This window comes from Saimiri boliviensis, chromosome 6 (assembly GCF_048565385.1).
Source record: "Saimiri boliviensis isolate mSaiBol1 chromosome 6, mSaiBol1.pri, whole genome shotgun sequence".
NCBI lineage: Eukaryota > Metazoa > Chordata > Mammalia > Primates > Cebidae > Saimiri > Saimiri boliviensis.
The window spans coordinates 111,297,694-111,325,096 of NC_133454.1; the positions used below are offsets into that span (position 1 = coordinate 111,297,694).

Sequence of the window (27,403 nt, forward strand, 5' to 3'; positions counted from 1 at the left end):
TCGCCACATCAGCTAATTCTTTTGGTTTTTAGTAGAGACAAGGTCTCATTATGAACACCTAAGCTCAAGCGGTCCTCCTGCTTCAACCTCCAAAAGTGCTGGGTTTACAGGTGTGAGCCAGCATGCCAGACTTTTTTTTTTTTTTTTTAAGTTTGAAATTGACCATATTGGCTGATTATTCAGATGATAAGTCCAAGTCATCTACCTACGAGTCTATAGTAAAAGGCAAGTGATATAACAGCACTTCATAAGTAACATTTGTATTGAAAAGATTTGGCCCCAGAGGAAGGATAATTGATAAATTAAGGGAAGTGTTTGTATAAGATTTAGATATGAAATTTGAACTGGAAAACTGGAACAGCAGAGGATGATAGTATCATAATTGAAGTGAAATACTGACAGGTTCAATTTACCCTGGATTGTTGGAATTTTTTTTTTAAGTGCTTAAGTAGAAGAAGTGATCTTAAAAGAAAATAATTCCTTTATCTTCAAATTCTGGGACTCTTCAAAAACAAAATTAAGAGCAGCTAATCTTAACCAGGTTCTTCATATGAATTGGAGGGGTGTACTGAAATGAGTAAAAAACTAGCAGAGATAATATTTGAATAGTTAGAGTTGTGATTAAAAATAGATTGTTTGTTCCACCAAAGTTATGATTTCAGAATTAATTGTTGTATGTAAATAGTACTAGTATTTTTTTCCCAACAAAATTACTACCTTCATTTCAAGAGTCTTTGTTCTTACGCAGTCTTCTTTGAATCTACTTTCTAGTACTAATATTTAATATTTTCCTTTTTATAACCAATGAAATATTTTAAGTATTCCATATTAGTAATGTTGAATTGATAGTATATTTTTATTCTTGATATTCTTAGTCTCTCCATATGAGTATCTTCATGTGTATATGTTTAATCTGTCTGCCTTAGATTTTAGGATATGAGGGGCAGAAATCGTGGATTCTCACTGTTTGTCTTTTCTCACAAATTGGCTCTTTTAAACTTAAGAATAAAAACTGAAAAAAACTTGAAATACAGGTATGCTTCGCAATCAGTGAAAATATTCCAGATAATAGATTCCTTAGTGTTGTTAGGCTTTTAGGACTGTCCAGGCCAGCCTCGGTAGCTCACGTTTGTAATCCCAGCACTTTGGGAGGCCGAGGCGGGCAGATCATCTGAGGTCAGGAATTTGAGACCAGCCTGGCCAACATGATGAAATCCCATCTCTACTGAAAATACAAAAATTAGCTGGTTGTGGTGGTGGGTGCCTGTAATTCCCGCTACTCGGGAGGCTAAGGCAGGAGAATCACTTGAACCCAGAAGGCAGAGGTTGCAGCGAGCTGAGATGGAGCCATTGTGCTCCAGCCTGGTCAACAAGAGCAAAACTCCATCTCCAAAAAAAAAAAAAAAAAAAAAAAAAAGACTGTCCATTACTTGGCCCATACTGTAATTTATCTCTATCTCCTGATCAAGAGCTGAACCATTTCTTTTTCCTGGTTCTCACCAGTAATATTCCCCCTCTGGTGAATCCCCTGTGTTCCCTACACTCCTAGCGGGTGGGTTTAGTCAGTTTAATAGGTAAGACTCCTTTGTCTGTCAACAAATATTTCCTGGATTTCTTAGGAGAGCAAAAGGAGATCCTGTGAATGTAGAGTTTCAGTTGTTTGAAGGTCAATGTAGCAAGTAATCAAAAGAAGACTGATAAGCGGTCAGTTTGTACTAAATAAAGGAAAGAACAGTCACTGCTATAGAGCAATAAAAAATGTAATCTGTAGAATGTGGTTTGAGCATAAATACATTTTGCATGTATTTGAGTAGTTTCCATTACTGGAGTTCATCTAAAATGATTGCTATTGAAATAAAGTGGAGATGATAGATGCAAAGGCAAGATAAGTAGACTTCCAAAGTCAAGATATTTTATAACTTTAAACATAAGACAGCACTCTGAGCACTTGTTTTTAGTTTTTAATGAAGAGGTTATTTTTCCATGCAGTGAAGAATAAAGGATTCACTTATCAGTTAGTGAGTTAGATTTTTACAAACAATTTTATTGAGATATCATCAATACACCATACAATTTGCCCATTTAAAGTGTACAATTCAAGATTTTTACTTAACTTTACAGGGTTCTGCAAGTATCATCAAATCTGGTTTCAGAACATTTTTATCTTCCTTAGAAGAAATGCCGTACCCATTAGGCCTCACTCCCTGACCCCTGCCTGCTCCAGCCCTAGTCAACCACCAATCTAATTTCTGTCTGTGTAGGTTTGCCTGTTCTGAGTATTTCATATAAATGGAATCACATACAATAGGTTTTTTTTTTTTTGGTGAATGGCTTCTTTGATTTTTGCATATGTTTTCCAAGTTTCATCTACTGTGGAATCTGTACTTTATGGCTGAAGAATATTCGGTTCTGTGGAGTAAGGTTAGATTTCACAACAAGTCTTCAACCCGTTGTTTTGCCCTCTGCACGTTTACATTAGCAAGTTCCTAAGATGTTGTCACTTCGGGTTGCTGATGGAACCCATTTGGCTTTGTAGTATTCCACAGTTCTCCTAATTCAGTAGATAGTGAGGACTTAAAAATGACATGGAATGGTGTGGTTCTCCTTTGCAGAAACCATTCATGAAAACATGCTTTGCTTAGCCATGCTCAAGAATCAAAGGATTCTCAAAATCACAGGTGTAATCACAATTTCTGTTTTCACATTGGTTAATTGCACAGGGTTAACCTCAAATGACTGAAGAATACTTCTGTAACTAGAGCTTGTTAATAGTAGGTAGCTTTCTTTAACAAGAGTTTGTGATAGCACATGATTTGAAGAATTATATGTGAAATGTTATTTAATTGACAACCCAGAAGAAATATTAATAACTATCATTTATTGAATGGATGCTGGAAATGTGCCAGGAACTTGAGATTACTTTTTAACCTCTTTGAGCTGTGCTCCATTTTCCCCACTGGATAGAGGAAGAATGGGAAGATAGAGGAAGAAGCAATTAAGTAAATTGCTTTCATTGTCTATGCTTTCATAGGTATTGAGTTGCAGAGTCAAGATTTAAAACCAAGTCCTTTGTTCTGCAACATGCATACACTGTCTGTTGGTGATTGGCCTACAGACTGGATGAGTACTTGGGAGTAGATTTCTTTATATCTACAAATTTTATTAAAAGTTTTTTGATTGGGGCCAGGTGCGGTGGCTCACGCCTGTAATCCCAGCACTTTGGGAGACCAAGGCAGGTGGATCACGAGGTCAAGAGATCGAGACCATCCTGGTAAACATGGTGAAACCCCGTCTCTAATAAAAATACAAAAAAAAAAATTACCTGGGCATGGTGGTGCGTGCCTGTAATCCCAGCTACTCAGGAAGCTGAGGCAGGAGAATTGCCTGAACCCGGGAGGTGGAGGTTGCGGTGAGCCGAGATTGCGCCATTGCACTCCAGCCTGGGTAACAAGAGCGAAATTCCATCTCAAAAAACAAAACAAAACAAAAAAACCCTTATTTGATTGAAGACACACTTTAACTTTTTAAAATTTAAATTTTCGGTTTGTTTTTAAGAACAATCTCAGACGAAAAGAAGGCACAATTTCAAATTTGCGCATTCTTGATTTTTCTGGAAGCATTACAGAATAGTTGGCACATTTTAGGATCAAATAGCTTGGGATTTTCTTCAGATTTGCAACAATGAATCCTGTTGTCATATGAGAAAATGTTGGGAAGTTACTAACTAAGGTGCCTAACAAAGCAAAGGGTTTGACAGTCATCAGAATGGCGGGATTTGACTTCGAATGCTATTTTCTGTTTATCGCTCTGGCATTCTTGAATGGATTTAGTGACTCCCTGGAGGTCCAGCTTGGTAAATGTCGTATTCTTGCTGTTGACATTCTAGTGTTAGGATATAGATAATTGTACTTACAAGCTGATGTTGATCACAGTAGTCATTACATAGGTTATACTTTTCACAAAGGCAGGGAAGGTGAGGGAAGGCAGAGAAACAAACTTAGTCATAAATGTTTTTCAATATTTATTCATTCTGCCCTTTGGCTCCCAAAAGGGAGTCTGTATGTCTAAATGTAACAAGTTCTACAGATTAGAGTTGGCAGGGCAGCCTTCAAGTACTAGTGCTGGAGTCTACATAAGAGGAAACAGATGCAACTGAAGGATTGGCCCTAGAAGCATACCTTTATCTCATTTGGAGGAAAACTAAAGAGGGAGGTTTCCCAGGATTAGACATCTTGAATCTATATTCTCTGCATATCTTTTTCCCTCACTCCCCTTCCCACCTGCCCCTATTGCTCCCACCTTGGTATTTTTTTTTTTTTCCTGTTCTTTCTTTCTGTGCAACACTAACCTTCCTATTTAGAGGTCAAACCTGAACTTGGAGACCCAAACCTAGACTTGAATTCTGACTTCCCTACAGATTTCATAGGCTTATTATGAAGGGTCAATGAGAATACTCATTCTCTGTAAAACAGATAGTACACAAGTGCTTGGTAATTTGTTATTAATAATATTATTAGCCTTAGTAGCACTGCGCTCTGATTACCTGAGCTAATTTCCAGGATAAAATTAAATAAGATTTTGATATTTGGGTGACTACATTGTCAAATAACTGAGATTACCATTGCTACTTGCAACTGAGTGTTGAGCTTTAAAACTAATTTTTGTTGTTGTTGTTGATTTTGGTTGGTTGAATTGAGGATAATTTATTTCTTTCAGTTTCAAAAAAAAAATGTCAGAAGATTTAGATAACAAAATTTTTAAGTTTAGAATGCATGGGTAAATGGATTTGAATAGCTCAGTTTCAGTGCCATTAAAAGCTATTTGTAGATAAGGATAAGTTAAATGTATATTTTTAAAATAGTGCGTCCTTTATTTCATTTCCCGTCTTGTCACTGTTAGCAAAATGTAGGAATTCACACGCATGTCATCAGGGATGGATTGAGATTAAGGTTAGGGAGGCAGGGTGAACAAAACCCTCACTGGGCTTGGGGGAGAATGACATAATACTATTCATTTATTTGCCTGTTTCTCCACCACAAATACTGTTGTGTGCCAACTATAGACCTTACAATAGTCCAGGGGGATGGCAAACAGTAATCAAATGAATAAATTGTGCTGTGGTAAGTGGTAGGACCAGGATGTTCTTGGTCCTATGAGAGTTTGTGAGGGAAGGTTCTAGAGCTGCCCTGGGGAAGCGATGACTCAGCTGAGATCTGATGCAAGTGAACGAGCTGGAGTGGCAGGTAGGGCAGATGGAAGAACATTCTTGGTTGAAGGAATAGCAGTTACTCAATTCCTAGGGAAGGAAAGGCCAGGGCCCTCATGAAAGGAGGGCTGAGTGACTGGCGTCAGGAAAGGTCAGACATGAGTGCCATGGGACTGGAGAGCCAGGAAGGGTAACAAGCGGGGCCTTCAGCCTTTATCCTAGGAGCAGTGGAAAGCAGTGGAGGTGATTTTAAGCAGAAGGGTAACACTGTTGAGTTCGAAGTTGTAAGCACAATTTCTTGTTTCTGTGACTTCTCTAAAGTTATTGCCAACGCTCTTTGAGAAAACATTGTCACACAGAGATAGGCCACTGTGACGTATTCACATAACCTCAGTTAAAATTCCCTTTTTAAAATGACAATTGGCTGGGTGCAGTGGCTCGTGTCTTTAATTCCAATACTTTGAGAGGCTGAGGCGAGTGGATCACTTGAGGCCAGGAGTTTCGGACCAGCCTGGCCAACAGGGTAAAACCACATCTTTACTAAAAATACAAAAATTAGCTGAGTGTGCTGGTGCACACCTGTAGTCCCTGCTACTTGGGAGAGTGAGGCACCAGAATCGCATCACTGAGCCAAGATTGCACCACTGCATTCCAGCGTGGGCAACAGAATGACACCGTCTTAAAAAAAAAAAAAAATTAAATAAATAAAATAAAATGAGAATTTACATTTTTTGTAAGGGATGCCACTTCTGTGCATTTTTTGGTTATCATCTCTCGGAGACCATTTCTTTCTGGGAGAAAAGTCTGATCACTGTGATATGGAAAGTTCTTCTCTTACAGGGACTGAGTGATGGGGGTTGTTGAAACCCTGAAACTAGGTCATTGCTTTGTCATGGTAACTCCATAATACCACGGTGTGGTAGTTGAGAAGCTTGCCACAAATTTGTATCAGAAAGAATGCTTTGTTTTATTTGTTGAGTTTTGTCTAGCCAAACATTGTGTTTGCCCTATCTCTAACTGGCAATTCCAGGAGAACTATCCAGTTTCTGGAAAGTTACCTTTGCCACCATTTTGTGAAGTTATTTCCATTTAAATAACCTAGTCATTGTGGAAGGGAGGAAGGGCTAAACAGTTTAAGAACTTGAACAATTGGTGCCTCTCCGAGAAACAACATAGCTAACAGACAGCTTGGCTTTGGAGTCAGTTGGGCAAGCTGTGCTGTTACCAAGTTGGATGACCTTAGGCAAAAATAGTTAACCTCTGAGCATAACTTCTTTCATTTTTTAGGGGGATGATACTTTTCAGGATTATTATGACAATGAAACGAGGTGTAAGTGAGGTTCTAGTATAGTCCTTGGTGTGTTTTTATGGATATTAAGTGACATATATTTAAGAGCATCATTTGTTTCTACAATCCTCCTGCCTCAGCCTTCTGAGTTGCTGGGAGTATAGGCATGTGTCCCAGCAGTGTCTGGCTTCCAGTCTTTATATGATTAAGGGGTAATGATTTTTGTGAATGATCTTCTCTTTCTACATTCTCTTATCAGCCACAAATCTAACAAATATTAGCAGTTTTCTAATCCCTAGAAATGAAATTATTTAATCTAAAAATATAGACTAACTTCCGGAAGAAGTGCTCCTAATACAGATTCTGGAACTAGATTACCTACTTTTGAATCCCCGCTCAGCTAGTTACAGTGATATCACCTTAATTTCTATGTGCCTCAGTTTCCTCATCTGTAAAATTGGGATAATTATAGATTTGAAATACTGATTAAATGGAGTGATTTAATGCGTGGGGAATACTTAGGCTACTGAGAACAGTAGCTGACATTTTAATAGTAAATGCTATAGAAATGCTAGCAGGTATTATCTGATGGGATGAATCTTATTTTATCCACATAAAATTTTCCCGACTTTTCCTCAAATTTCTGAAGGCTTTCTGCATATTCCCTTCTAGATGAGTATCAAAGTTGTCAATTTTAGCATGACTGTAATTTAGCTTTTCTACTCTCCCCAGTCTGTTCTGGAGTTCCTTGTTTTTGCTAATTATGTCCTCATCTTGCTAGTCACACTACTTCATATCAAAGATGGCAAATTCTGATGCCACAGGCAGGTAAAGTAAATGAGCGAAGTGGACCAGATGTAATGTATGTCAGGACACTGTCCAGGTCACCAGACATGGTCTCTAGTGTCACCCTTCAGCAACACTCGCACAGTCCTCTCAGATTTTCACCAGTAGCCCAAATCTAGATTTTCACACAGAAAGTTTCTTAATTGTTTAGAGTTGATGCAAATTTCTCAGATTTACTCCGTGGACAAAATAAATTATGTCAGTGCCCAGATGCATCAGGTAGCCAGTTTGTTCCCTCATCTCTAAGTCTTAGAATCATGCTTTCCTTTGCACCTCTAGACAGGAAATTGCCAAATCTTGCTTAGTCTACCACTATAGTCTCTTGCATCCATATTTTCCTCTATGTTCTCCTAATATATTGCCTCCCTACCAAACCTTACACTCACTATGGCGCAAGTTTAATCTACCAGCGAAACCTTCAGTCAAGTTACCCTTTCCTTACACCTTACGCAAAAATGTCAGAAGTTTCATAATGTCTATGCAAACATCAAGCTCCTTTGCCCTTTTGTTCTTGACCTTGAGTCTGTTTCTGATGTCATCTCCTTTGCACCCTTCCTTGGATGCTTCCTAGATCACTTCCTGTGTCCCATACATCCCTGTGCTTTCCCGCTTCTTGTAGCCTCTGAGGCCTTGCTTGTGCAGAGGCATTTAGTAGGTTTTGGTGGTTGTTGAATGTTGGCCTCACTCTGCCTGAGGTGCCCTTTCTCATATTCCACACTCTTCCTGTTTGTGAAATTCTACTCATGTTTCAAAGTGTCAGTTGTGACTTTTTGCGTTGAGAGCTTTCTAGATGGTAGTGATTGTGTACTTTTGGAACTCTAATAGTATTTTTATTCATTCTGGTGGGCTTTTTCACAGTTTACCTTATTAGTCGTGTGTGTGTGTGTGTGTGCGTGTGTATATATATATATATGTACATGTATCACTTTATTTGCTTAAAAGTATATTTGTACTATAATATTTCATGAATGAATGCTTTTTTTCCTTGAGGTTCTGCTATATTTCAGTTTGGGGTCAGGTGTTTTGCTTTAGTTTTCTATTTTTTGTCTTACTTTGCAAAATAATTTGTCCACTGTTTTTTCTCTTTCTTCTGAAACCTCAAGTTCTATACATCTAAAGCTAGATTGAAAATAAACCAAGGCTGGTTAGACAAAGACTGGTTGAAGAGTTACAGTAGCAGGGCTGTCATCCTCATAATGCACTGAGATCAAAATGATGTCCTTGAATAGTATTGGTAACAGGCTAACCTTTCTTCATCTGTGTCATTGGGAAATTGTTACAGGGAACTGAACACTTTGCCACATTTAATATAAATTTGGTGGTATATTTATTATTCATTCCCAAATCTTTACAAAATTGTTGCGAGTAGATTTTCCTTTACTAAGAGATTTCTCCAATTAAAATTTTAGTAAAGCCTCACTAATTGATAAGACTAATTTGTGAAAAATTAAACTCTAGGATATGTTGACCAAAATGTAGTTTTTAATTTTGAAAATGTGATAAAATAAGTCCATACCTTCTGGAATTATGAGTCATTTTGAATTGTTGAAGACTCTGAACCAAATTCCCTGGAAAATCTGTTTGATAGTAAAGACGTTGGATGGTAAGTGTATAGAACCAGAAACTGCTATAAAGTTAATTATAGAGCATTGAGTATATAGTTTATTTGCTTCATGGAAATAAATGAATACTATAGTTGGTTGACAGTCTTTACACAAGCTTAGCCATTTTGTGAAAAAACTTGAGAAAATGAAAAAAATCCTTAGGAGACTGAAGAGAATAATGATAGACTAGCAGAACTGGAAGGGATGTTAGCAACTTCTTCATTTCTGTTATTAGGGAAATACGGCTGGAAAAGGTAATGACTTGCCCAAGCTTATGCATCCAGTTAGGGAATGGCTAAGCCAGACATTTCAGTGGCAAAGGGCAGAAGTGGTGGATGCATCTGTGGTAGGTTGATTAAAAGCAATGATAGGAGTGATGGACAGCAGGCTCTGACAGCAGAGTGGAAGAGATTTGTCAGGGTTGAATTAGAGGAAAGTGGTGAGGAGGAAAAGCAGAGGTGATTAGTGGTAATGAAGAGGATGCTGGCAGAACTGGACTTCATTCCTGAAACTAGTAGGAGGCAAGAAACAGCCCTCTCTGTACAGGAGCCTGAACTCTTAAAGAAATGACATGTACCTTTTTAGCCCTTGAGGACACCACTGTGCCATGCTCTTGGTACATCCTACATAGACGTTAAGACTGGGGGGCATTGTTCATTGTATATAGTGGTGCAAGCTAAGTTAATTGATCTAATATCTGTTATTTAGAGCCTCATCTGTGCTTTTGTCCCAAATCACTGATTATGTTGATGACACTTAATTGCCAAGGAAATATTGCATTTAGTGTATGTTCCTCAAGGTGGCCAAAAAAGAATACAGTATTTTTTAGAAATTTAAATACCAGTTAAAAAAAATCTTTTAATATTCCTAGTCTGTAGAACACTTATTTTTCCGATTGATTTTACTCTAATGACTGGCATTAACTGCCCATAACCAAGCTAACTTCCAGTAGGAATATTGCCAGCTTTGCTTTACTGATAGTTGAGACTCTAGTCCTATAGAAACAGTACTCATACAGAAGACAGGCTCCCCTGATCTTGCTCATCCAATCTTATAATTTTGCTGTGGAGCAGGAAACTACTTACCTGTGTGTTCCAGTGCCTATCACTGCCTGTCATGTGTAAGCAGGTGATGATCTCCTTATAGATAATGTGAAGAAAAAAAAGCCACATTGGGCTAGACAACAACTTTCACACATTCTGAATCAGAGCAGGTTGATTTAATAAAATGTTACTGTAATGGTAACATTTTAATTTACAAAGCCCTTTTCAAGTATTCTTGAATTATTTCCGTAACAACCCTATGAGGCAGGTTAGGGCTGGTTTTGTGATTTCCATGTAATATCCCAAGACCAGATGGAGATGCAGTGACTGATAGAAGGGTTGCACAGCTAGTGAGTAGCAGAAGAAATTGGATCTAGGTTTTCTGAGTCTAGGCAACATGTTCTTTCTAATTTACTGACAAAGTTGCTGAATAAAGGTGCTTTTTAAGGCCATTTGAATACTTGCACAAGAGCTTATAAGTTGGAGAGTTTCTCAAATACTGCTTGAAAGTGAAAGGTGGGCGAGGTGTGGTGGCTCATGCCTGTAATTCCAGTACTTTGGGAAGCTGAGGTAGGAGGATTGCTTGAACCCAGGAGTTGGAGATAAGGCAGGGCAAAAAAAAAAAAAAAAGGAAAAATATTAGTGAGGCATCACCATGGTGGTACATGTCTGTAGTTCTAGTTACTTAGATGGCTGAGGTGGGAGGATTGTTTGAGCCCAGGAGGTTGAGGGTGCAGTGAGCTGTGATCGCACCACTGCACTCCAGCCTCGGTGACAGAGCATGATCCTGTCTCAAAAGAGAAAAATAAAAGGGTCTGTTTATATCATGGCAGTATTCAGACTCATCTGGATCATATGACTCAATCCAATGTGCTTGTTATTATATTCTAGGACTTTGCTATAGACCTACAGAATCAAAATCTGTAAGAAAAGAGCACAGGACCATGTATTTTTAACAAATATGATGATTCTTAAGGTCATGCATTTTGGGGGCCAGGCACGGTGGCTGACACCTGTAATCCCAGCACTTTGGGTGACCAAGGCGTTTGAATCATTTCAAGTCAAGAGTTCTCAACCAGCCTGGCCAACGTGGTGAAACCTCATCCCTACAGAAAATACAAAAATTAGGAGTGGTGGCACATGCTTGATTATAATCCCAGCAGCTCAGGAGGCTGAGGCAGGAGAATCGCTTGAGCCTGGGAGACAGAGTGAGACTCTGTCTCAAAAGATCAGGCATTCTGGGAAACACTGGACTAGCCCTAGAAGAAAACAGTGGATTATCCATGAAGGCTTTTTAGCCAAATATCTTCTCAATATCAGAGCTTGGTTTGTAATAGTGAACTACTGCACCTGGCCCAGATGGATTTTTTTTTTTTTTTGAGACGGAGTTTCGCTCTTGTTACCCAGGCTGGAGTGCAATGGCGTGATCTCGGCTCACCGCAACCTCCGCCTCCTGGGTTCAAGCAATTCTCCTGCCTCAGCCTCCTGACTAGCTGGGATTACAGGCAAGCGCCACCATGCCCAGCTACTTTTTTGTGTTTTTAGTAGAGACGGGGTTTCACCATGTTGACCAGGATGGTCTCGATCTCTCGACCTCGTGATCCACCCGCCTCGGCCTCCCAAAGTACTGGGATTACAGGCTTGAGCCACCGCACCCGGCCCTGAATTTTTAAAAATTATCTTTATTGGCTGGGCACGGTGGCTCACGCCTGTAGACCCAGCACTTTGGGAGGCTGAGGCAGGCAGATCACTTGTGGTCAGGAGTTGGAGACCAGCCTGACCAACATGGTGAAACCCCCTCTCTACTAAAAAATACAAAATTAACTGGGCATGGTGGTGCATGCCTGTAATCCCAGCTACTTGGGAGGCTGAGGCAGGAGAATCACTTGAACCTGGGAGGCAGAGGTTGCAATGAGCCGAGATCACGCCATTGCACTCCAGCCTGGACAACAAGAGTGAATCTCTGTCTCAAAAAAAAAAAAAATCTTTATTATGAAATTAATATAAATGATATCTTTTAATGATGATTCTTAAAGAGCCAATAGATTGAAAAGGATGTTCTACTTAGTTTTCTTTCTTTCTTTCTTTTTTTTTTTAAGTCCTTTAAATGATGAAGAAGGAGGAAAATGGGTTTAGGTTCTACCAGAAGAAATTTAGATTTTAGTTGGCTATCTGGATGACCTTTGTGGTAATTAAACAGTGAAATTGGGTCATTCCTTAAGCAGATAAATAAATAAACAAGTAAATATATTTCTAACTTTTAAGTTCGGGGTACAAGTGCACGTTTTTTACATAGGAATTTGTGTCATGGAGTTTTGTTTTACATATTATTTCATCTCCCAGGTATTAAGCCTAGTACCCATTATTTTTCCTAATCCTCTCCATCCTTCCACCTTCCACTGAAAGGCACGTGTGTGTTGTTTCCCTCTATGTGTCCATGTTCTCATCATTTATTATAGTTCCCACCTATAAGTGAGAACATGTATTTTGTTTTCTGTTCCTGTATTAGTTTGCTAAGGATAATAGTCTCTAGCTCCATCATATGTCCCTGCAAAGGACACTATCTCGTTGTTTTCTCTGGAACAGATAAATATTCATTGTGTGTTGATTATGTGCTAGGCTTGTGCTGAGTATGAGAATATAGTGGTGAATAAGAAAGCCATGGTCTCAAAGGTATAATATCCAGGATCTACAAGCAACTTAAATTTACAAGGAAAAAAAACCCGATCAAAAAGCAGGCAAAGGATACAAATAGTTACTTCTCAAAAGACATTTATGCAGCCAACAAAAATATGAGAAAAGCTCAACATCACTGATCGTTAGAGATATGCAAATCAAAACCACAATGGAATACCATCTCATGCCAGTCAGAATGGTGGTTATTAAAATGTCAAGAAACAGTAGATGCTGGTGAGGCTGTAGAGAAATAGGAACACTTTTACACTGTTAGTTCAACCATTGTGGAAGACAATGTGGTGATTCCTCAAGGATCTAGAACCAGAAATACTATTTGACCCAGCAATCCCATTACTGAGTGTATACCCAAAGGAATGTAAATCATTCTACTATACAGACACATGCACATGTATGTTTATTGCAGCACTATTTAAAATAGCAAAGACATGGAACCAACCCAAATGCCCATAAATGATAGACTGGATAAAGAAAATGTGGTACATATACACTGTGGAATATTATGCAGCCATAAAAAGAAATGAGATTATATTCTTTACAGGGACATGGATGAAGCTGAAGCCATTATTCTCATCAAACTAACACAGGAACAGAAGACCAAACACTGCATGTTCTCACTCAGAGGTGAGAGTTGAACAATGAGAGCACAGGGAGAGGGGAATACAACACACACCAGGACCTGTTGGGGGATGGGAGGCCAGGGGAGGGAAAGCATTAAGACAAATAGCTAATGTGTGTCCCCAGGGCTTAAAACCTAGGGGACGGGTTGATAGGTGCAGGAAACGACCATGGCATACATGTAGTTGTGTAAAAAACCTTCACGTTCTTGCACACGTATCCCAGAACTTAAAGTAAAACAAACAAACAGAAAGCCATGGTCTCTATCTCTGCAGGTCTAGCATAAGACACGGACATTATATAAGCAGTTCCAAAAAGTGTTATAGGAGTCTGCTATGGGGAAACTAACCTAGTTCAGGGGCTTAAGAAAGGTTTTTGGAAGTAACATTTAATCCAAGATGTGGAAGAAAAGTAGAAAGAAGACGATGATGTTCATAATGGTAATAAGACATAATGTTTATTAAAAAGCTTGCCGTGTACCAGGTACTTTTCTAAATATCTTAATTGACTCATTTAATCTGCACATAATCTAATAAGGTAGATCCTTTTAATATCCCTGTTTTAGTAAAAGAGAGCTAAAATATAGAGAGGTCAAGCAATTTTCCCTAAGTCACATGGTAAGTGGAGGAGCACCTGGGCTTTGAACTGAACTCTCAATTTCCTGTCTTAGCCACTGTGCTAAATGGCATTGATAAATTAGAGATGGGCAGGTGAGGGGGGTTGGAGGACGGGAATATTTTAAGCAGTGAGAACATCTTGAGTGAAGACCTTGAGGAAACTGAGGACATTTCAGGAAGTTTTTCTAAAAAGAGCTGGGGCTGAGAATCCTGAGAGGAGAGAGGCAAGAGGTAAGACTAGAGAAAGGTAGGCAGGGGGCCCGATCCTACAGGGGCTTCCTGAAGCCCCTCAACAAGGTTAATGCCCCCATAGCTGGCTCCTGTAACACTTGTTGGAGCTGCTTATATAATGTCTCCAGGCTCTTGAGGCTACAGTAAGTGTTTATCCTAAGGACAGTGGGAAGTCATTGAAAGATTTTAAGCAGTAGAGTGTCATAATCAAATTTGTACTTAGGACAGTTTACTCTGGCATTTTGGAGAATGGATGTGGAGGCAGGAACCCAGGAGGTGCGGAGACCAGCAGGAGACTGGTGATGGTAAACTAGGCATTGGGTGGTGGTGGCTTTGATTAAGGAATTGGAGACAGGGAGTGGGAAAGGGAGTCAGACAAGAAAGAGATAGGAGGTGAAGTCATGGGCCCTTGTCATAAACTTAACGTGGGGCTGCGGGAGACAGCAGAGTCCAAAAGGACTGTGAGGTGTCTGAGCTCGGGGCACTGACATAAACACCAAGAGAAGGAGTAGGCTTTGGGAAGAAAATAATGAGGTTGATTTTTGACAGGTTCTGTATGAATGTCAGGCAGCCTAACTGTAGATTAGCAACAAGCTGAGCCTAGGTCCTTTGGTCTAGCCATCATTTATAGTTGTCCTAAATTACATGCCATATCTTATAATCTGTAGAAAAGTTTGGTGCCTCAGCATGTAATAGTTTAGGAAAAGGAAATTTTTTTAATCAGTTGATTATATTCCATGTAGTACATTGAGCTATAGTTTGCTGTTTTCTCTTTGGGCAGAAGTACAGTGGAAAGAACGTGTACCGGATTATCACAGGACCTGAGTTCATATCGCACCTTCCCACCTTCCGCACTTATTAGCTGTGGAATCTTCGATCAGCTATTCTTTTTTTTTCCCATCTATCAAATGTGTTTAAAAATTCCCACTTTGTCTAAGATATTTGGAAGCACGGTAGGAAGTACAAAGCGTTATGCACATACAAAGCACTGGGCCTTTCCCCCTCTTCTCCTTTCAATTAGAAACCTAGAAATAGAATTGCCCCATGAGTTGATCAGCTTGTGTGAGGTTCAGGATGCTTCAGGATTTATTTTGGGATCTGTTGCAACTTTGTTGTGATCAACACCTGAATCTCGTGATGTGATTAATATATATCAACTTTAGAACATACCTAAAACAGATTTTTTAAAGCAATTTTTGTTAATGTAAGCTTGTTTCTAAATTAAGAGTTAAACTAATTTAACCACTGATTGTATTAGTTTTAAGCAGCTGCCTTAAGCTTCAACTTTATTTTTAACATATACAAAAGGTGTGTATGGTTAGTTACTGCAGTGGATTAAAGATAGAGTTAAATTATTGCCAGTGAAGTATCATTTCAACTGTGGTATAATTGGAAGACTTTCATAGCTTGACATAACTGTTTAAAGTCTCATTATTTTATTTATAAGCATTATTATAAGAGATGATTATAAGTTCCTGTCATTTCTCACTCAGTACCCCACTGTTCCCATCTCATGCTAAAAGATATTAAAGAGTTCTTTTTCTTTACCTAAAGGTTTTTATTCTCATTTTTCATTTTTTCCCTCCAGAGAAGCCAGAAAGGAATGTTCTCATTTTTATTTAAGCTAGATTCTGATGAATTATGTTAATGAGATAACAGTACCTTTTAGATATTTGTGGCAAAAGTATCATCTTTGAAATGAGGAAATTTTTTCAGAATGTACTTTGAATCAATTTTTTAAAAATACTAAGATTAGATTATGTATCCAAATCTTCTAATAATTTTAGCTCCAAAATATGTATATTTGAAAATTGTGAATTATTATTTTTTCAAATTGTTTGTTAATGTTACTGCAAATGGAGACATTATTTTTCTCTTCTCTCGTGTTCCTATTTTAGTTTGGGTTCTCCCAGAAGCAGATGTTGAGACACAGATTCAAGTTCAGTTTATTTGAAAGGTGATCCCAAGGAACACCAGTAGGGAGGAGACAGGGAGGAGAATGCAGCCAATTTGGCCAAAAAGCTAGTAATCTGATCAAAAAATGGGCTGAAGATTTGGATAGACATTTCTCAAGACATACAAATGGCAAACAGGCATATGAAAAGCTACTCAACATCACTAATCATCAGAGAAATACAAGTCAAAACCACAATGAGATATCATCTTACCTAGTTATGGCTTATGTCCACTGGACATAATCAAGCAATGTGACCCACTGGAGCTTTATCCTACACAATAACTCTGGAGCTAGAGCAGAACTCAAGTTTCAGTGCTGTCTCACTGGAGGGGCTGGGAAGTTTGGGTATTTATACACCAGTGGCCATTAGTCACTGGATGAGGGCTGTTGATGCGGAGGGGCATGTATTCCCCAGCACTTCTAGTCTACTGTGTCCTTAGGCATTGCTGACTTCAGCCACCAGAGAAAGTCCCTATTTATTTATTTAGAATTTTTTTTTTTTTTTTTTTTGATACGGAGTTTCGCTCTTGTTACCCAGGCTGGAGTGCAATGGCGTGATCTCGGCTCACCGCAACCTCCGCCTCCTGGGCTCAGGCAATTCTCCTGCCTCAGCCTCCTAAGTAGCTGGGATTACAGGCACGCGCCACCACGCCCAGCTAGTTTTTTGTATTTTTAGTAGAGACGGGGTTTCACCATGTTGACCAGGATGGTCTCGATCTCTCGACCTCGTGATCCACCCGCCTCGGCCTCCCAAAGTGCTGGGATTACAGGCTTGAGCCACCGCGCCCGGCCTTATAATTTTTTAAAATTCATAATTTTCATGAGTACACAGCAGGTATATATATTTTGGGGGTACATGAGACATTTTGGTACAGGTGTGCAATGTGGAAATAATCACATCTTGAAGAATGGGGTGTTCATCCCCTCAACCTTTTATCTTTTAAATTACAAACAAAAATGTACAATTAAGTTATTATTGACTATAGTCACCCTGTTGTGCTATCAAATGGTAGGTCTTAATCGTCTTTCTGTTTTTTTTGTTTTTTTTTTTTGACCCATTAACCATCCCCACCTCCCTCCCAGCCCCCTGCTACCCTTCCTAGACTCTAGTAACCATCCTTCTACTGTCTGTGTCCATGAGTTCAATTCGTTTGATTTTTAGAGCCCACAAGAAAGAGAACATGCAATATTTGTCTTCTGTACCTGGCTTATTTCAGTTAACATATGATCTCCAGTTCCATCCATGTTGTTGTCAGTGGCTGGATTGCATTCTTTTTATGGCTGAATAGAACTCCATTGTGTATATGTGCCATGTTTTCTTTATCCATTCATTTGTTGATGGACACTTAGGTTGCTTCCAAATCTTAGCCATTGCAAACAGTGCTGCAGCAAACATAAGACTGCAGACATCTCTTAGATATATTGATTTCCTTTGAGTATATACCCAGCAGTGGGATTGCTGGATCAAATGGTAGCTCAATTTTTAGTTTTTTTAGAAAGCTCCAAACTGTTCTCCATAGTGGTTGTACTAATTTACATTCCCACCAACAGTGTGCAAGGGTTCCCTTTTCTCTACATCTTCACCAGCATTTATTATTGCCTGCCCTTTGGTTGTATGTCCTATTAACTGGAGTGAGATAATATCTCTCTGTAGTTTTCATTAGCATTTCTCTGATGATCAGTGATGTTGAGCACCTTTTCATATGCCTGTTTGACATTTGTATGTCTTCTTTTGAGAAATGTCTATGCAAATATTCTGCCCACTTTTTGATCGGATTAGTAGATTTTTTCCTATAGAGTTTGTTCAGGCTCCTTGTATATTCTGATTATTATTCCCTTGTCAGATGGGTAGTTTTCAAATATTTTCTCCCATTCTGTGGGTTGTCTCTTCACTTTGATTGTATCCTTTGCTATGCAGAAGGTTTTTTATTTTTTTGAGACGGAGTTTCACTCTTGTTACCCAGGCTGGAGTACAATGGCACGATCTTGGCTCACCACAACCTCCGCCTCCTGGGTTCAGGCAATTCTCCTGCCTCAGCCTCCTGAGTAGCTGGGACTACAGGCATGCACCACCATGCCCAGCTAATGTTTTGTATTTTTAGTAGAGATGGGGTTTCACCATGTTGACCAGGATGGTCTCGATCTCTTGACCTTGTGATCCACCCGCCTCAGCCTCCCAAAGTGCTGGGATTACAGGCTTGAGCCACCGCGCCCGGCCTATGCAGAAAGTTGTTAAGTTGATGTGATCCCATTTGTCCGTTTTTGCTTTGGTTGCCTGTGCTTGTAGGGTATTGCTAAAGAAATTTTTGCCCAGACTAATGTCCTTGAGATTTTCTCTAATGTTTTCTTGTGATAGTTTCATAGTTTGAGGTCTTAGATTTAAGTTTTTAATCCCATTTTGATTTGATTTTTGTATATGGTGAGAGTTAGGGAGTGTAGTTTCATTCTTCTGCGTCAAGATAATCCAGTTTTCCTGGCACTGTATGCAAGAGGCTGTCTTTCCTCAACATATATTCTTGGCACCTTTGTTGAAAATGAGTTCACTGTAGGTGTGTGGATTTGTTTCTGGGTTCTCTATTGTGTTGCATTGATCTGTATGTCTGCTTTTATGCCCATACCAAGCTGTTTGAGTTACTATAACTCTGTAGTATAGTTTGATGTGAGGTAATGTGATTCTTTCAGTTTTGTCCTTTTTGCTTAGGATAGCTTTGGCTGTTCTGGGTCTTTTATGGTTCTATATAAATTTTAGAATTTTTTTTTCTATTTCTGTGAAGAACATCATTGGTATTTTGATAAGGATTACGTCGAATCTGTAGATTGCTTTGGGTAGTATGGACGTGTTAACAATATTGATTCTTCTAATCCATGAACATGGAATATCTTACAATTTTTTGGTGTCGTCCTTAATTTCTTTCATCAGTGTTTTGTAGTTTTTATTATAGAGATCTTTCACTTCTTTGGTTAATTCGTGGTTGTTTAATTTCATGGGTGGCTATTGCAAAGGGGATTACTTTTTAATTTCTTTTTCATATTGTTCACTGTTGACATATAGAAGTGCTACTAATTTTTGTATGTTGATTTTGTATCTGCAGCTTTACTGAATTTGTCTATCTGTTCTAATATTAATAATTTTCTTGTGGAGTCCTTAGATTTTTTTCAAATGTAAGATCACATCATTTCCAAACAAGAATAATTTGACTTATTCCTTTCCAATTAGGATGCCCTTTATATCTTTCTCTAGTCTGACTGTTCTAGCTGGAGCTTCCAGTACTATGTTGAATAACAGTGGTGAAAGTCGGCATCTTTGTCGTGTTCCAGATCTTAGATGAAAGGTTTTCAGGTTTTCCTCATTCAGTATGATGCTAGATGAGGGGCTGTTGAGGTATGTTCCTGCTATACCCAGTTTTTTGAAGGTTTTTTTTATCATGAAGGGATGTTTAATTTTATCAAATGCTTTTTCAGCATTAACTAAAAGGAACACGTGGTTTTTATCCTTTGTTTTGTTGATACAATGTATCGCATTCATTGATTTGTATATGTTGAATCCTCCCTGTATCCCAGGGATAAATCTCACTTGGTCTTGATAAATAGTCTTTCTAATGCAAGCTTGTGCAATCTGTGGCCCATGGGCCAGGCCCAAGATGGCTTTGAATATGGCCCAACACAAATTTGTAAACTTTATAATATAAACATGAGATTTTTTTTTTTTCAATTTCTTTCTTTCTTTTTCTTTTTTCTTTCTTTCTTTCTTTCTTTCTTTCTTTCTTTCTTTCTTTCTTTCTTCTTCTTCTTTTTTTTTTTTCAGCTCATCAGCTATTGTTAGTGTTAGTGTATTTTATGTGTGGCCCAAGACAATTCTTCTTTTTCCAATTTGGGCCAGGGAAGCCAAAATATTGGACACCCCTGTTCTAATGTATCATTGAATTCTGTTTGCTAGTATTTTGTAAAGAATTTTTGCATCAGTATTCATCAGAGATAATTGGCCTATAGTTTTCTTTCTTTTTTTTTTTTTTTTGATGCACCTTTGTCTGGTTTTGGTATCAGAGTAATACTGGACTTGTAGAAAGAGTTTGAAAGTATTCCCCCCTCCTCTATTTTCAGAATAGTTTGAGAAGGATTGGTATTAGTTCTTGGTCTGACCTAAAGGTTTAACAGTTATTTTTGTTTGTTTGTTTGTTTAAAGATGGGGTTTCACCATGTTGGTCAGGCTGGTCTTGAACTCCTGACCTCAGGTGATCTGCCTGCCTTGGTCTCCAAAGTGCTTGGATTACAGACATGAGCCACCACACCCGGCCTTAACAGTTTTAACTTAAACACACACACACACACACACACACACACACACACACACACACACACCCCTTTTTGCTTCATTGACCTTTTGTATTTTTTTTCCATTTCCATAACATTTATATCTGTTCTGATCTTTATTATTTCTTCTACAAATTTTGTGTTTGGTTTGCTCTTCCTTTTCTAGTTCTTTAAGATGCATTGTTAGATTATTTGAAGTTTTTCCCCATTTTTGATGTAGGCACAAAGTCCTTGGGCAAAGAGATGCATTTGGAATGTGTTTCCCATGATATGGTCAGAGGGGATATGGGCAAGGCACCACTAGCTTAGCTGTAATTCCCATCATAATATTTGCATTGGGTTTCCTTTTCTTTAAGCAAAGCTAAAAATAAGCCTAATGAAAAGGTAGAAAAGGAATTAATTCCAGGAGATAATTTTTAAAATATAGTAGATTAGAGGCATAAGTTGATGTAATTGATGTATACTTTCTTTGTGAGTAAAGTTTCTGCAACCTCTCAGGGTAGTTGATGGATTAGCCTGTTTTAGGTATTTTCAGTAAATACAAATGACTGCTGACTAAACACTAAATGAACCTCGTAGGTTTGTGTTTGTGTTAAGATATGAATTAATCTCTTCTTGTTTATAATTTAATTCTGATCTACTGAATGGGAGATGATCTCCACATGGTCTCCTTAGTACAGAGTGACCACAACACCTGGGGAAGATGTGGCAAATATAGTTGGTTGCTTGTTGACAGAATCCCACATTTGTATAAATACTGCATAATCATATGCTTCCAGAAAAGTTGATTAGCTTAAGCTTATTTTGGTGATTTCTTTCCTCTTGCTAGTAGTTGGTCTAGGAGCATGCATATCGCAGTTCTGGACAATGAGATGTGAGAGGAGATTTGCTGGAGGGAGAGATTCTGACAAGGCTTTCAGGGCCTTAGGAAGAGGCAGGGCAGGGTGCGGTGGCTCACGCCTGTAATCCCAGCACTTTGAGAGGCCGAGGGGGGTGGATCACGAGGTCAAGAGATCAAGACCATCCTGGTCAACATGGTGAAACCCCATCTCTACTAAAAATACAAAAATTAGCTGGGCATGGTGGTGAGTGCCTGTAGTCCCAGCTACTTGGGAGGCTGAGGCAGGAGAATTGCTTGAACCCAGGAGGCGGAGGTTGCGGTGAGCCGAGATCGTGTTACTGCACTCCAGCCTGGGTAACAAGAGCGAAACTCCGTCTTAAAAAAAAAAAAAAAAGAAGAGGCAGAAAGAATGGTGTTATTATGTGAGGGTGGGATACCTGCAGCCACCTTGAAGACCAGATGGAACAAACTGGGAAAAGAACCAACATACTGAGGGTCACAGCGAAGAAAGGTGGAAAGCTTCTGGGATCTTGATGCTGTCCCTGACCCACTCATTTTGCCCACTCTGGAAGTGCGTTAATGTTTCCCGTTATTTTGAGATGACAAATTCCGTTTTTTCAGGCTATTTCTGTTAGTTTCAGCTGAAACCATCCCAAGCTACAGTTTCAGTAGAAAAGGAGGGAAATTTTATTGCTTCAAACGAAATTTTATAATTGATTTAAAGTCCTGTGGGTTTTGGGTGAACTTAATTGATTGCTATTCATTTGAATACAGAAATAGATGAAAGGAGAAGACTTTTGTATGGGAAATGGTTGCTGGTTGCAAGTCTCACTGAATAAACTCTTATTCCTGATTATGCTGTATATTGAGTTCTTGTCCATATCAGGTCATTAAATTATTTTAGTGCCCAGGTGTGTAGTTTATAAAACCAAAGAGTAGAGATATGTGGGAATTGTCTTATTGCTGTTATTCTTTGAGAACTATTAACAAATGATTCAGGAATATTGGCTTTTCAATTAACTTGAAGTAAGTTTCTTAGGATGCTTTGCTTTTAGTTACTGCATTTTTAGCAAGTACCTGGTAATCTGGGGGACTGTGGCTCAAAGTAGTTAAACTGGATTTGAAGAGGATCAGGACTGGCTATGAAGTGAGGCGGAGTGGGTCCAGGTACATGTGGATATGTTAACTCTCCTTAATGCATATTTCTCTCTCATTATGTTCCAAAGCCAACGAAAAGCCAATTGTATTCATTATCCTGGGGGTATAGTCTTAATTCTGCCACTTTTCCATGTTAATGTATTAAGTATAAAGGTTGTGAAATCCATTTCAGATGTTACTGGTTTGGGAAGTATAAGATTACAGATTCAATGCTATTTAAATTTCTTTCTCTCTGTCTCTCTCTCTCTCTCTCTTTTTTTTTTTTTTTTTTTTTTTTGAGATAGGGTCTTGCTCTGTCACCTAGGCTGGGATGCAGTGGCACACTCACTGCAGTCTTGAGCACCCTGGCCCAAATAATCCTTCCTACCTCAGCCTCTCTAGTAGTTGGGACTACAGGTGCATGCCATCCCTCCTGGTTAATTTTTGTACTTTTTGTAGAGACAGGGTTTCACTGTATTGCCCAGGCTGGTAAATTAATTAATTAATTTACTTATTTATTTATTTTGAGACAGAGTCTCGCTCTGTTGCCAGGCTGAAGTGCAGTGGCTCAGTCTGGGCTCACTGCAACCTCCACCTCCTGGGTTCATAGCGATTCCCCATCCCCAGCTTCCCGAGTAGCTGGGACTACAGGCGGTGAGCTACCACGCCTGGCTAATTTTTTACATTTTAGTAGAGACGGGGTTTCACCATGTTGGCCAGGGTAGTTTCAATCTCCTGACCTCGTGATCCACCTGCCTTGGCCTCCCAAAATGTTGGGATTACAGGCATGAGCAACTGCACCCGGCCTAAATTTCTTTATTTTAAAAATAGAAATGGGGGAAATGTAGCATCTGGGTCACTGAAAAGCTGGAGCAACGATGTGTGGAACTCAGGGACATGGACTTTACTTTGTGTCCCTGGTGGTGGTGGGGTGGTATGTCCTTACTGATGTAGACTTTAAGAACTAGGAGATCCTGATGTGTGTGTATAAATATTGCTTTTAAAAAGAAGATAGATATTATTTATCTTTAATAGCAATAATACAAGGCCTAAGTCTAAAAAGATTCTAGGGTAATAAGAAAATCCTCAGGCTGGGCACGGTGGTTAATGCCTGTAATCCCAGCACTTTGGGAGGCTAAGGTGGGCGGATCACTTGAGGTCAGAAGTTAGAGACCAGCCTGGCCAAGATGGTGAAACCTTGTCTCAATTAAAAATACAAAAATTAGCCAGTCATGGTGATACAAGCTTGTAATCCCAGCTACTTGGGAGGCTAAGGTAGAAGGATCACTTGAACCTGGGAGGTGGAGGCTGCAATGAGCCAAGACCACACCACTGTATTCCAGCCTGGACAACAGAGTGAGACTCTGTATCAAAACAGAAAAAAAGAAATGAATCCTCTCAGTCTGTGAAGACTCTAGTCATACACTGTTGCTTGGGGTTCAAGGAAAGCTGCCTTTTTGTGTGGGAGTATCCTTTCTAATAAAAGAGATTGAGTAACTTAGTCAAGCTTTTCCCTGTGAATGAAGAGGTGTGTGTGTGTGTGTGTGTCGGTGTGTGTATGTGTGTGTCGGGGTGTGTGTGTGTGTTGCAGGGGTGGGGTGGGTGTGCATTCTTTTCCTGCCTTCTAGTTTTATAGGAGAAGCACTCAAATACTCATTGGATCTTGGAAAGATGACTCTTCCTTTATTTAAGGTACAGTATTATGCTGACTAGTAAAAGAATCTTGATTCTTTGCTAATGGGCCAAAGGCGGCAAGTACAAGAAAAATAGGAAAGCTATTATAACTGGTTTTAATTTTGGAATTTTTATATTTCTTTTTCTATTTTTTGTTGTATTTTAATATTACTATCATTTGTGCCCCTTATTGGGTACTGATCCCTCATATCAGGGATATGACGTATACCATAGACAGATCATCAAGGGTAAGATGTAATATCAGGGAAGTTATATCATCTATTCTTAGGTTCTCCCCATACTCCCATAGTTATTCTTTTATTTAATTGATTCAATAAATAATTGATCACCTCTGGTATGTCAGACACTTTGCAATGTCTAGGGGTGTAGCAGTGAACAAAATGGGCAAAATCTTTGCTCTCATGGAGCTTGTGGTTTAATGAGGAAAGATGGACAGTAAGCAAACATTTGCTAAGTTTGGTGGTGAAATGTAATAGGAAGAAAAATAAAGTAGATGATAGAATAATAGAGGAAGATGGAGGGGAAGTTTGTATCCCTGCTTTTTTACATAGGATGGTTGTTGAGGAAGATTTTCTCATTAAATTGACATTTAGACTGAGACCTGAATGAAACTTCTTTACTCCAGCTATACTGTCCCTCTTGCTATTTCTTGTGTATTTACAGCACAAACGTTGTACTAATTTATCCTTTTGCCTAGAATACTCTTCTGAGAGATAGTCACAATTTAAGTAAGTAGGGAGAAGGATTGGGAGTTATCAATTGTGTTACCAGGCAAATGGAATTTCCGCTTCTCTTAGCGATGGGTCTGGTTGCCACTGAATTTTGTAGAATTATGTTTTCTTTAGTGAATCACTTCTAAAATAACATGCATAATTTGTTTAAATATACATGATATTTAGGATAATTTCTTTTGAAGACTTAATGTCACCCGTTATTTTTGCCCCACTTGTTACCTTACAAAAATTAAAGTGGACTATCTGTAACAAAAACTAAGTTGTCTTGGTCACTTTGGGCTGCTAGGACAGGATACTATAGACTAGATGGCTGAAACAAAACAAATTTATTTCCTACAATTCTGGAGGCGGGAAGTCCAAGATCAAGGCTTCTGATGTCTGGTGAGGGCATGCTTCTAGCTTGCAGGTGGCTGTCTTTCACGGTATCTTCACATGCTTGTGTCTCTTCTTGTAATGGCATTAACCCCATTAATAATTAACCTCCCAAAGGCCCCACCCCCAAATACCATCACACTGGGGATTTAAGCTTCAACATACAAATTTGGGGTGATACAAACCTTTAGTTCCATAGCATGAGTTATTATATTTTGTCAGTTGACCTAATAAAACCTGATATCCTGGGTAATAGCATAGAGGTAATCACATTACTTATTGATAAGCTGAAAATGAATGACAGTTTTATGCTAAAGCAATTTTTAAAGCAACAATAGGCTGTTGTTTTACATACTTCTCTGAAAACTATACATTTATTGACTTTATCTAGAAGTCCAGTAAATATGGATCTCTTTATTAATTTTTCTCCTAAACATACTGAAAATATTTTGCATTACACCCTTAGGACCGATTAGGTTTATAAAGAAAAGGCATCTGTGAATGAAATGCTGAATTGCATCTCCCATTGGATCAACTCAAATAATTATGCAAAAAATAAAAATAAAAATAACTGCATTTTTGCTGAACATGTGAATTTTGTTATTGCAAAAGAACTGAATGGTTCACCACATTCTCATGGAGATGTCGACCATAGTAGCTGGGTGTACTGTTGTTGAAAAGGAGAATTTCTATTTGTATGTATTCTTTAGGTTACTGTGTGCCTAAAATGGATCATCTCTACCATTGTATTTTATCTCCCTTGTTTTTCATGTCATCTTTTATTTATACTTCATAGATAGTAGTATTTGGAGCATATTTGGCTATTAGGCAGTTAGTGATTATCTTTTATAATGCTTTTCAGGGATAACGGAGATAAATTAAATTCCGAAATATTACTGAAACATCCTTCCTAATAGCAACTGTAACCTTCTTTCTCGCTCATACCTTTTCTGGAACTATGTAATAGACCAAATGAGATTTCCCTTTTTTTTTTTAAGCTAACTCTGCCCTCCAGTGGAGAAAACACAGGGCAGTGAAATAGCTCAAGAAACAAGCAGCAGAGAGAGGATATAACACAGCCAGGTAAAGTTCAAGCTGCATAGCTATTTTCTACATAAAAGAGAGAAGTTGTTTTCACCCCTTATAAGCAAGGCTATTTTTATTTTATTTTATTTTATTTTTTGAGACAGAGTCTCGCTCTGTCGCCCAGGCTAGAGTGCAATGGTGTGATCTGGGCTCACTGCAACCTCTGCCTCTCAGTTTCAAGTGATTGTTGTTCCTCAGCCTCCTGAGTAGCTGGGATTACAGGCGTGCACCACCATGTCCAGCTAATTTTTGTATTTTTAGTAGAGACGGGGTTTTGCCATGTTGATCATGCTGATCTGTAACTCCTGACCTCAGGTGATCTGCCTGCCTTGGCCTCCCAAAGTGTTGGGATTACAGGCGTTGCCCATAAGCAAGACTATTATGCATATGTCTTCCTCTTTGTGAGTTTGTTGATGAATCAAAGAAGGATATATTGTCACTTCTCTGACTTAATGTCTTTGATGCAATGCTTTGCAGCCTTTTATTCACTCTGGTAGGATGTACCAGAAACATCAGGCAAGTCTATTAGGAGGTGAATAATTGGATTTTTTTCTCCCCTGGAATGAACTCAAGTAATAATTTTAATATTTTAAACTTTTTGAAAAGACAAAAAAAAAAACCCTTAAGTGGTTATAAACAAGAAACATTTTTATTCAAAGCACTCAGAAAACTGTGAACTGACTTCGACTCTCCCCCTTTTTTGAATAAAAAAGGAAGAGAGTTAGCTTAAATTCAGTGACTTGGCCTGAACTTGATCTCTTGGTGAACACTGGGCTTCATCATTGTGAATGGTGACTACGTCTGACTGAGCACCTGAGAAGGTTACAGAGACAAATGTTCAGAACATGGGCTGGTACGTGTGCAGCTCTGGGCTGGGGAATGGAGCCAGGGTTAGGGGATGCTAAACTGCTGGTGTTTCTGTCCTTCTAGGGAGGGGGCACTAGATCACTCAATTGAAGCTGAAATGTTAAAGGAGGCTTGATGGTTTTGTGTTGGTGGAAATTTGGAGATACGTTTCCCTAAAAGAATATAGTGAGTGATAGTTGAGAAACAGTAGACAGAGGCTTTCATTTTCTTAACCCTTTCAAAAACCTGAGCCAACTATCCTTACAATGGGTTGTCA

The 27,403-nt window shown here is 38.8% G+C and overlaps 1 protein-coding gene and 1 pseudogene across 1 annotated transcript in view; both read left to right on the plus strand.

The window, feature by feature from the left end:
- HSD17B12 (hydroxysteroid 17-beta dehydrogenase 12) overlaps positions 1-27,403 on the plus strand; it is a 179,734-nt gene that overhangs the window by 2,267 nt on the left and 150,064 nt on the right. The window lies entirely within an intron of this gene.
- LOC141584883 (prohibitin 1 pseudogene) overlaps positions 1-27,403 on the plus strand; it is a 45,329-nt pseudogene continuing 17,926 nt past the window's right edge.